Here is a 12,271-nt window from a genome sequence, read left to right as displayed (position 1 = left end):
CTCTTGGATCCCTTGATCGGAATTTTCGTGGTATAAGCTAGAATTGATGGCGGCATTCAAGAGAATTCGGAAGGTCTAAACCTTGTCTATGGTATTCTGAGTAGGATTCAAAGATAGTAGGAAAGCAGAGAGACAGAAGGGACAAAGCATCTCCATACGCTTATCTGAAGCTCTCACCAATGAATTACATAAGTATCTCTATCTTTATTTTATGTTTTATTTATCTTTTAATTATCAATCCTCCATAACCATTTGAATCCGTCTGACTAAGATTTACAAGATGACCATAGCTTGCTTCATACCAACAATCTCCGTGGGATCGACCCTTACTCGCGTAAGGTTTATTACTTGGACGACCCAGTGCACTTGCTGGTTAGTTGTGCGAAGTTGTGATAAAGAGTTGAGATTGCAATTGAGCATACCATGTTGATGGCACCATTGATGATCACAATTTCGTGCACCAACTATCTTGCTCAATGGAATCCATAATTGCTTGCTCCTTCAAGAAAAGGTCTTCCATGAGATCGGTGAATCCTTATTGTTGTAGTTAGTGAAAGTGGAAGTGGCGCCATTGTTGTTGTTATTGTTCTTGTAGATGTAGTTTTTTTTTTGCGGATTTTGTAGTTGAAAAAGATGAATCAGTGGTGTTTGGGTGAGACTTGAAGGTACAATTCGAGAAAAGAGTTCTTGAAGAGAAGGGCATACCATCTTTTGTATATAGAACAAGCTCGGAAAAAACACAGGAAAAGGAAAGAAGGCGAGGATGCGATCGATGAGGCTCATAGGAAGCTTGCTCCATATTCTGTTGCTCATCCATAGTGCGATGTTGAAGGTGCTTGTTATTGCTACGGCGGCGGTGGTGGTGATGGTGATGGTGAAGGTGTAAAAGAAAGGATGGGGATGGTGATGGTGGCGATAAAAACCTTCCATGATTGTTCGATAAGGAAGGTAATAAGGAAAAAAAAGTAAAGAACATGATTTCGAAAAATTAGGATTTAGGGTTCTCTCACTCAACACTTTCGGTAGTCAGGTCAGTATTTTCTATTCAATGTGATATCATGCTTTTATGTTGGGTGTTTTTGTCAAATTCTAAAATTTTTTGGGGTTATTTTATCCGTTTCCATCTTTCATGTTCCTTTTTGTCAAGATAAAACTTTTTGGGTATTATTTTAGTAGTTTATTCGTAAAAAAAAATACTAATTTTAGATGACAGGTAATATTTAACAGAACATTGTTCTACCAAACCACCTTGAACATGCCATTTCTCCTTCTAAAAGTTCTTCCAAACATGATTCACTTAGTCATTCCATTCTATGCTACTTCTTTTTTTAATACTCCCAAACATAGGCTAAAGTTATGACTACATTCTGGTAAAAACTATGTTTTAAGATACTATTTTAAGGAAATACTTGAAGTGGGCCTAAACATGAGGTCCAGACTCCTTTGAGTTAAAATCTCTTATTTGTCCACTAGAGAGGAGGAATCTCTCAAATTTCTTGTATGAATAATGGTAGGGAGTACATGCAAGGGACTCTGATATTTATATTAGCAAGAGTTCATTCAAGTTTAAGTGAATTCAGATCAAGAAATACCTGAGTTGAACAGGATATTTATAAAGTGTGATGACTTGGTCACCGCTTTATTTATGGATAGTGGACGATTTTCTTTTCTTGTATCTTGGGAGGTTATTCCAAGTTGTGAAGATTGAAGGGTAATGATATGCAAATAGTGTCTAAAGTAGCGGGATGACCAAGCTTTGCTTACTTTGCAAATCGGGTTGAGCATGGGTTATAAACCACGTTTCTCAACATAAGTCAGGTCGGTGGATTCATAGTCTTGTTGTATTGGACCTGCAAGCTTATTGGGATTCCTTAGAATGACAAGATCCTTGTAAAGTCCTTGGTCATGATTTATTTGGGTCAAAGTATGAACAGGTACCTATGTTATTTGCCCTTTTTTTGTACATTTTTTTAAGCCATTTTAAATCTACTCAAGCTTAAGAATGACAATCTAACCAATACTTGCGGGTATCAGCTCCGTCCCTACTCAATTCAGGCAGGTTTTGAGATTTTTGTTCGGAACAAAGGCCAGGTTCTAAACGTACCCACCAAATATATATATAATATAAAATATAAAATACATATAAAGTTCATAAAAAATATTAATTTAAAAATTAATAGAGACAGAACAAGTAGTTGGTTAGAGTACAAAATTTTATTATTCATAGTTAATAATAAAACGGGTTTTTTTTGTAAGAACCGGAGTTTTCACAAAAAACCGCTTAAGTAAAATAGAATAATTTTATGGCCCGGAATAAGTTCGAAATAAAATTGTTTTTCTAAACTCAGAGGGTTAAGTGAATTCAAATCCACGCGAACACGTGGGTCACGCAAAAGCGTGGCTGAGGCGGAAGTGCAACGACGCGGAAGCGTCATTGACGCGAACGCGTGAATGGAGGATAATGAAAATGAGGCGTACACGTGGAGCACGCAAACGCGTCGACCAAAATTGTGCTAAACGCACAAATCCAGCGTCGTTTTGGCGCAACTCTCTGTTTCAATTAAGGGGGCAAAAATTTTCACGCGTCGCCCGCGCTCACACGTGGTGTGTGTAAATGAAGATAACGCATACACGTTATTGACGTGTACGCGTGACCCAAATTGTGCCTAACGCATACCAGCCGCACGATTTTAGCTCAACTTTCTGGGCGTTGGATCGATACGCCGATTTGGAATCGATGCCCACACGTGGCCCATGCGCCCGCGTGGTTGATGAGCGGATAATTTATACGCTTTTTGGCATTATTTTTTTGGTAGTTTTTAGTAAGTTCAAGCTACTTTTAGGGATGTTTTCATTAGTTTTTATGTTAAATTCACATTTTTGGACTTTACTATGAGTTTGTACATTTTTCTATAATTTCAGATAATTTCTGGCTGAAATTGAGGGACTTGAGCAAAACTCTGAAAAAGGCTGACAAAAGAACTGCTGATGCTGTTGGAATCTGACCTCCCTGCACTCAAAATAAATTTTCTGGAGCTACAGAACTCCAAATGGTGCGCTCTTAATGGCGTTGGAAAGTAGACATCCAGAGCTTTCCAGAAATATATAATAGTCAATACTTTATTCGGGAATTGACGACGTAAAGTGGCGCTCAACGCCAAGTACATGCTGCTGTCTGGAGTCAAACGCCAGAAACATGTCACGACCCGGAGTTGAACGCCAGAAACACGCTATAACTCGGCGTTCAACTCCAAAGGAAGCCTCAGCTCGTGATAGATCAAGATCAGCCCAAACACACACCAAGTAGGCCCCGGAAGTGAATTTATGCATCAATTACTTACCTCTGTAAACCCTAGTAGCTAGTTTAGTATAAAAAAAACTTTTTACTAGTGTATTAGTTGTCTTTTGACCACGTTTCATCTTTGGTCTTAGTTTTGTTCTATTCTTCATCTTAGGAGGCCATTGATCATGTTTTGGGGGCTGGCCATTCGGCCATGCCTGAACCTTTCACTTATGTATTTTCAACAGTGGAGTTTCTACACACTATAGATTAAGGGTGTGGAGCTCTGCTGTACCTCAAGTTTCAATACAATTACTATTATTTTCTATTCAATTCTCTTTTATTCTTATTCCAAGATATACGTTGCACTTCAACTTGATGAATGTGATGATCCGTGATACTCATCACCATTCTCACCTATGAACGCGCGTGACTGACAACCACTTCCGTTCTACCTTAGGCCGGGCGCATATCTCTTAGATTCCCCAACAGAATCTTCGTGGTATAAGCTAGATAGATGGCGGCATTCATGGGAATCCGGAAAGTCTAACCTTGTCTGTGGTATTCCGAGTAAGATTCCGGTATTGAATGACTGTGACGAGCTTCAAACTCCTGAAGGCTAAGCGTCAGTAACAGACGCAAAAGAATCAAGGGATTCTATTCCAACCTGATTGAGAACCGACAGATGATTAGCCATGCTGTGACAGAGCATAGGACCATTTTCACTGAGAGGATGGGATGTAGTCATTGACAACGGTGATGCCCTACATACAGCTTGCCATGGAAAGGAGTAAGAATGATTGGATGAATGTAATAAGAAAGTAGAGATTCGAGAGGAGCACAGCATCTCCATATGCTTATCTGAAATTTCCACCATGGAATTATATGAGTAACTATTTACTATTTTATTTTCTGTTTATTATTTATTTTCGAACTTATCATAAACCATTTAATCTGCCTAACGGAGATTTACAAGGTGACTATAGCTTGCTTCATACCAGCAATCTCTGTGGGATCGACCCTTACTCACGTAAGGTATTACTTGGATGACCCAGTACACTTGCTGGTTAAGTTGAACGGAGTTGTGACCACACATAGTTGTGAACCATGGTATTGGCATCATGTTTTTGGCGCCATTGCCAGGGAAAGAAAAAGCATTGAATTTTATAAAATACAATAACAAATGAATCACAATTTCGTCCACCAGTGGTATTGCTTATTTTTTTAATAATATGCAGAATGAAAAAATGCAGATGCTGATGTGGATGTTATGGATGATACTAGGAAAAATAAAATAAAATAAAATAAAACTGAGAACAAACAAGACAAAATTAAAATTGAAAAGGAACGATCGTACCATGGTGGGTTGTCACCCACCTAGCACTTTTAGTTAAAAGTCCTTAAGTTGGATATTTGAAGGGCTTCCTGTTATGGTTGCTTTTTCTTGAACTCATCCAGGAATCTCCACCAACGTTTGCAATTCCAATAGCCTCCGGGGTCCCAAACGAGGCACGTAAAGCCTTTGAGCAAGTTAAAGTAGGTTTTCAGGCTCCAGGAGTATTGATTGTCAGGATAAATTCCAGGATCCCAAACCTTGCTTTTGTACCCGTCTTCACTTCTATCTTCATTATTCCAACCGGGCAGTACACAAACTAAATTTCCACTGAGATACCCAAACTTCTTCCGAAATTCATTCAATCGAGCTCTATACCAATTCCTGCACTTCCAATTGAAGCGTGGAACCATATTGAACCTTATCTGCCAACTTCTATTACTAACCATCTCCCTCTTACTCTTAAAGCCACAAAGAGCTCTAAGCTGGCCATCGATTTCAAGCAAACCATATTCAAGTGGAAAGGTAAAGATAAAGGCTAAGGATTTTACCCACTTGAAGTTTGTATTGGGTGGTAATGGCTTTGGGAGAGGTGTTTCCAGTGGTATTTCAAGCTCCACTTCCTTGTACTCCTCTGTGAATTCTTCCATTTCCTGACAAACCTCTTCAATTGCAACCTCGTCTTGGTCAAAATCTTCGATTTCTTCCTCATCACTCAAGTCATAAATTGGGGGTTGAGAAAAATCTAACTCCACATCATCTTCATATTCGCTTGGGGAAGATTCTTCAAAGAACTCAATTGCGGATACAAGTTCATTCTTAGGAGAGCTTAGTCCATGATCATCATTACCAAGGAAACTCACTTTTTGATCTGTTCCGTCCAGTTCGTCATAAGATACATGCTTTGGGGGTTGTGCACTATCATCCTTAGCATCGATTACAAATTTCTTGGCGGAATTCTCCACAACTCTTGATCCACATGGAGGTTCAGCGTCTCCTAAGTCTTCAACCAATTCTTCTTCTTCGATAATTGCAACTTCCTCTACTTGTTCCAGTACAAAGTCATGCTCTTTATTGTTCACCGGGGCTTCTAGTGTCTCCTTCGTACTAGGAGTTAATCGATTTATTGCTTGCTCCAATTGATGAAGGGTTGCATGAAATTTATCCACGGTTTTCTTAAGACAATCTTGTGATTCTCGGGTCGATGGATATGGACATGGTGCATATGGAAGTAGTGGTTCTTGAGAGTAATTGGATTGGAATTGGGGTGGATAAAAGTTGGGGTTATATGGGGGTGAATGGTTGTAATTGGCTTGTGAGTATGGTGGTTCGAAGCTATGTTGAGGAGGTGGTTCATCGGCATATGATGGGGCTTGCTGGTAACTGCAAGGGTATCCAACATATCTGTCATCTTGGTATGCACCTCGGAATGGTTTCTGACCATAGTAATTAGGTGGAGGTGGTTTTTCACGAAGGGGTCCACCATAACTATTGTCTTGGCATGCATTGTAGAATGGTCATTGTCCATGGTATCTTGGAAGGTGTTGTTGCTGAAAGGGTTGATCAGATCCTCGTGGCTCCTTCCATCTGTGATTGTTTCGATCTTGATGCATGTTCCTATTATAGCTTCCATTCCTTTCAACAACATTAGAACCAAACTCAAAGCGATGGGGATGAGAACTCATAGTAGCTAAAAATTAAAAACAAAAATAAAAACAGGAACAAATAAACAAGCAAAATAAAATATTTACAATAACCAATAATAAGGCACACAATTGCAATTCCCCGGCAACGGCGCCATTTTGACGATTAGATTTTTTGCTAGTAAAGAATTTTATAAAAATAACCGCGTTGTAAGTATATTTTCTAAACCAACAAAGAATCCTTTCGTACAAAAACTTTGGTTGTCACAAGTAACAAAACCCAATAAAATTTATAACCGAAGTATTTAAACCTCGGGTCGTCTCTCAAGGAATTGCAGGGAAGTATGATTTATTATTGGTTATGGAAAAAGTGTATTTTTGGGGGTTTTTGAATTAAAGAACAAGTAAATTAACTGACAAGAAAAATAAATTAATAATAAAGTAAATTAATAACCATAAAAACCATTGCAAGGTATAAGAACTGGAAATCCTATCCGAGTTATCCTTATCAAGTGTGATGAGAATTGTTTATTGCTCCCACTTAGTTAACCCTTACTAAATAAAGGAAAGTCAAGTGGACTAATCAACTTAATTCCTCAAGTCCTAGTCAACTCCTATGGAAAGACTAGCTTTAGAGGAATCGAAATCAATCAGCAACTCCCAATTTTCAATCAACCGCTGAGTTTGACAACTCAAGTGTCACCAATTACTCAACCAAAGAAAAGGGAAATATCTCAAATTTCATTTAAACATGAATTCAAATCTAACAAGAAGAGTTCATAAGCCAATTTGGCAACATAAGTAATTAACAAGTAAAAGCATTAGAGTAAATAAAAGTAGAAGAGAAACATAAATTAAAGGAACATTGAACCTGGAATTGAGGAATAACCATACTCTAAGAGAAATCCTAATTCTAAAACCTAAGAGAGAGGAGAGAGCCTCCCTCTCTAGAAACTACATCTAAAACCTAAAATTGTAAATTATTGAATGAATGATGAATGAATCCTTTGATTCCCTCATTCTTCAGCCTCTATTCTGTGTTTCTGGGCTTGGATTTGGGCCTAAAAAGGGCCCGGAAATCGCTGATGACGTTTTCTACAATTTCCTGCACGTGGCGTCCGTCACGCGTGCGCGTGGGTCACGCGTGCGCGTCATTTGGAGATTTTCCTTATCACGCGTACGCGTCAGTTACGCGTACGCATCGTGTGTGCTATGTACCAGGCACGCGTCCGCGTCGTCCATGCATGCGCGTCTCTTGCGTTTTGTGCTAGGCACGCGTCTGCGTCATCCATGCGTGCGCGTCGCTACCATTTTCTTCAAAACTCCATTTTGTGTGTTCCTTCCATTTTTGCATGTTTCCTTTCTATCCTCTAAGTCATTCCTGCCCTATGAAGCCTGAAAATACTTAACACGCAGATCACGGCATCGAATGGTAATAAAGGATAATCAAAATTAGATGAATACTCGTAGCTAGGCTCCACAAACCCATTCGGCTGTCACAGTTCAAAAAAACGCAGTGAGCGAACAGAACATCGGCGTTATCAACCATAACTACGAACATGCAGCTATAATCCCAGACATCCTAAAATAACCCAACTAAAACTCATTCAACTGTAAGGACCAACCCCGATTTTTGGTACACAAATTAAAAACTAACAAATCAAATTCAGCTATGTGCCATAATAAACGACAACCTCGAACAATCAAACGGTTAAAACTGTTGGGGAAACCGGTGAGTCATGGGCCCCCAATTGAAATCAATTTCGGTGCAACCCCCCGGGCATTATCGGACGATAAAAACCTCATTGACACCGACAAAGCGTACCTGTGAATCTCGTTACCCTGTGTGGTCCATTTCCTTCCCTTATTGTGAACCTCGAGACAGCCAGATCTCGATCTGTGTTTCCGCACCGTTCAATCCCGCATTCTCCTCTGCTGTGCACCGCCGTCTCCGTGCAGGTCGACCAAACGAACCTTCACACTGACCCCAACACAACTTTCTCCTACCTATTAATGGAGTTTGGGGCTTTGATTTATTACCGGATTCTCGTCTTCTTCCCCTCTTTTTCGTTATTTTTGAATTTCGTCCTCAACCGCTACTTTTGCTTATTTGTGAACCGACCCCAATCTTTTATGAAAATTGACTTCATTACCTGGTCCACCAAAGTCTTGAATATACTTTCCCCACCGAAGAAACATCCCAAACACAAACACAAGCTAATAAGAGAAGAGTGGTAGTAAACCGAAGAAGAATGAAAATTCCAACAAGGCTCTATAGCTTTCAAAGGCCACATCAGTTATTGATGTTCATAGAAAACCCAACAGCAAAGTTATTAGCTCTTCAGTGACACTTGGCAATAATAATTTGAAAAGACGATGTTACCCTTCATCTTCAAGCATTCTGAGGGAGGTTTATTTCAAGTTGAAGAGTAAATTGAAGCAAGTTCTCGGGTGGAAAAGGAGCAATGATACTCCAAACTTTACCTATGATCTTCATAGCTATTGGCTCAACTTTGATGATGGTCCTCCTTCAATTCATCATGTCCCATCTAAAGTTTGTTGATCCTTTTTCTTTTTTTTTTCTGTTTTTTGAATGATTATTATTATGATGATGAATAATAGTCGATTTACATTTTGTTGTTATTCCATAGTCATGTGGTGGTAACATACTTTGTTAAATTGCTTAATTGTAAATTGATTTAAGCTAAATAATGTTTGTTTAAAAACATCTTTTTCTTTTCTTTTGCTTTGAACCAAGGCATATATATTTTGATTAGTTCTTTGATCATCATGTTTGAACCTCAATTAACTTTTGGAATAGTTTCAAATTGTGGACGGTAGCATCTGCATTAGGCCGCAATTGACGTAGCTTTTCTTCTTTAGGAGGAGATTAGAAGTGCACACATATTTTCTTATTATTATATGATCTATCATCTTGAATTCTTGATGGTAATTATCTCCTTCCAACTGAACACTTAGACGAGGAAACACATCCACGTACTACATTTGATAGGTATCTTTTTATATATTGGAATTGATTTTATCTCAAAATTGATTTTGTAGTTGTTTCTTCATATCTTTATATTTATGCGTTAAGATAACTACTAAACAGACCCTAAATAAAAGTTTAATAGACACAATATTTCATCATTATTCTTTCATGCATTTTAGGTGCAAACATTATCCTCATTGTAAATGCAATGCAAACATTATCCCAAGATCGGGCAATTGTTTGTGTGCAAATTAAAATGGAAATGTTTGGTAATCAATGAAAATCAGCCAAAAACAGCCATAACTTGCCTTATTTAACATTTATTAAATGTTGCGACAATTAATGAATCTTAAATAAGACAAATTTTGACTGTTTTTTTTTTATCTCTCTAACATTACCCAAATTAAAATAAAGGATCCCCTAGCTGCCCAATATATATTATATTCTCTTGCTTTATTCCCTTGGTTGGATTACTTGCTATATTTTTTTATTTTTATTTTTATTTATTTATTTTTTTTCCCAACAACTTCATTTTAGGTGCAACTGTTGTTGCTTTAATGTGTTAATTTCAAGGAACCAATCAACCAACTGTTTAAAGGGTATATATTAGTTTAAGATTTGATTGAAAACGTAGATGAATGCAACATTTTTCTTTGAAATAGAAATAAAATCGAATCATAATTAAGTAGTACCTAATTGGTTATATGTAGGAAAACTTATCATCCTTATCTAATAACACCACTTATATTAATGCCTAAAAGAAAAATGCTAAGACCTATCAGAATTTATTGCATGTTTTTAATTATTAATTAATTATTAATATTTAAAAATATGAGATAAAATGTATTATTAAATTATTAGATTAAAAAAATTAAATAATAACCAAAACTAATAAATTTTAATAATTTTCTAACATTTTTCTACGTAAAATATTACTCAAACTAATAGAAGTTTAATTTTAAGTGTTTTCATCAATATATCTAAGGGCAACACCAAACCTTTGCAAAAAAACTATTTGTGTAACATTGGAATAATAATGTGATCACAATTCAACTAATTATCATATATCAAATAAGTAGTTGTTATTATAATATGTATTGTTTGATAAATAAATAAGTTTCTTTTATTAAATATTGAGATTTATTTGTTATTATAAGATGAACTATAATATTATTAAGAGATAATTATTTTATAATTTAGTTTAAATTATTTTTAATCATATATAATTATTAAAAATTATATTAATAATTTCAAAAAGTCAATATATAAATACAGAGAGAATTATGACTATTTAATTGAATTATAATAAAAATTCTTAATTTATTATTATTGGTTTTGTTGTTGACTTGTTATTATTATTATTATTGTTTCACTTTATTTTTTGATAATTTCAACAGGATGTATCTGATTAAGTTTATATCACAATCTCAATTTGAGAAGCAGATACGACTCCTCTTTTAAATAGTAGACTCAATCCAAAACCTATTTAATCAGTACCTTTATTCACTACAAAATAAGCGGAGGATTGTGGCGGCCATTTAGCGTCAGTTTACATAACCACCGCCAAATTAAAAGATTGCAGCGGTTAAGTCGATGGGTTTGTTGAGCGCAGCAAATTTTGTTTTGGCCCCTCCCCCACTAAAGAAAGAGAAATCACTTCATTTCATTCAGTAGTGAGCCAAGCCCCTTCTCCCCCTTTCTCCAAAACTCAGAACCAAGGTCTGAGAACCCTAGCCTCTCCTCATCAGTCCGTCCGTCTGTCGAGGCATTGCCGCCGTCGCACGCAGGGGCTTCTCTTCGTCCGTGGAGCCAATACGCCCCCATCCCCTTCTCCAATCTTCTTCCTTCAGAATTGCATGTAGCCCTAGCCCCCCACTCCACCTCGCAGCTTCTTCGTGGAGCTTGGTGGCCGTCGTCTTTGTCGTACCTTTTCTCAAGTTCTCCTACCTCTGCTCTGCTTCAGGACTCCGTCTCAACCGTCCAGTCGGTCTCTGCTTCTGCTTCAGACACTCATTAATTGGGGCTTGTGATTGGAGCTCCTAAGTCCTGAGTTATGCAGGTCAAGCGCCCCTGATTTGAGTTTCTAGCCACTGTTTCTCCCCTAATTTAACTCTATTTCATATATTTTTTCTTAAATTTTATTTCTTTTAGGTTTAGCCTGTTGATTTTGGTTGTTTATATTGTTGAATTAAACTTGAATGCTTAACTGTGTAGTGCCCCTGATTTGATTATTTTATATGCCCCTAATTTTGGTTGCTGCTCTACTCGTTTTATTTTCTTGTTGCAAGAATGCTTCGCCAGTTTGCACATGTATGCAGGGGTTCAGGCCTAAGAACCAAGAAGCTTGGAACTTGAGAGATGGGTCTGATGGGTGTGTGAGGAACACGGGTTTGAATTGTTCGACTGACAAGTTCTTGCATCTTGAGAACATGAAGCTGCCGGAGACAAGCAGCGTGTTTATGAATAAGAGTATAACACTTGATGAATGTGGCAGTTTGTGTAAGAGGAATTGTTCATGCACTGCATATGCAAACATTGATATTATAAAAGGAGGAAGTGGCTATGTTATGTGGATTGGTCAACTCTTGACATGAGTGTCTACTGGTGGACGAAATTGTGACCCTCTTTGTATTTGCATGAGATTTATTTAATGGCTATTGATTATGTGTGGACACAACTCCGTTCATCTCAACCAGCAAGTGTACTGGGTCGTCCACGTAATACCTTACGTGAGTAAGGGTTGATCCCACAGAGATTATTGGTATGAAGCAAGCTATGGTCACCTTGTAAATCTCAGTCAGGCGGATTCAAGTATAACTGGATTATTGGTTTAAATTTGATTAATGGAATAAATAGAAAATAAAGATAAATAAACTAAGATAGAAATACTTATGTAAATTAATGGTGGGAATTTCAGATAGGCGTATGGAGATGCTGTGCTCCTCTCGAATTTCTACTTTCTTATTACATTCATCCAATCCTTCTTACTCCTTTCCATGGCAAGCTGTATGTAGGGCATCACC

The sequence above is a fragment of the Arachis duranensis genome, chromosome 2 (genome assembly GCF_000817695.3).
Source record: "Arachis duranensis cultivar V14167 chromosome 2, aradu.V14167.gnm2.J7QH, whole genome shotgun sequence".
In the NCBI taxonomy this organism is placed as follows: Eukaryota; Viridiplantae; Streptophyta; class Magnoliopsida; order Fabales; family Fabaceae; genus Arachis; species Arachis duranensis.
The sequence above is the reverse complement of the archived record's forward strand: the minus strand, read 5'-3'. Positions refer to the sequence as shown.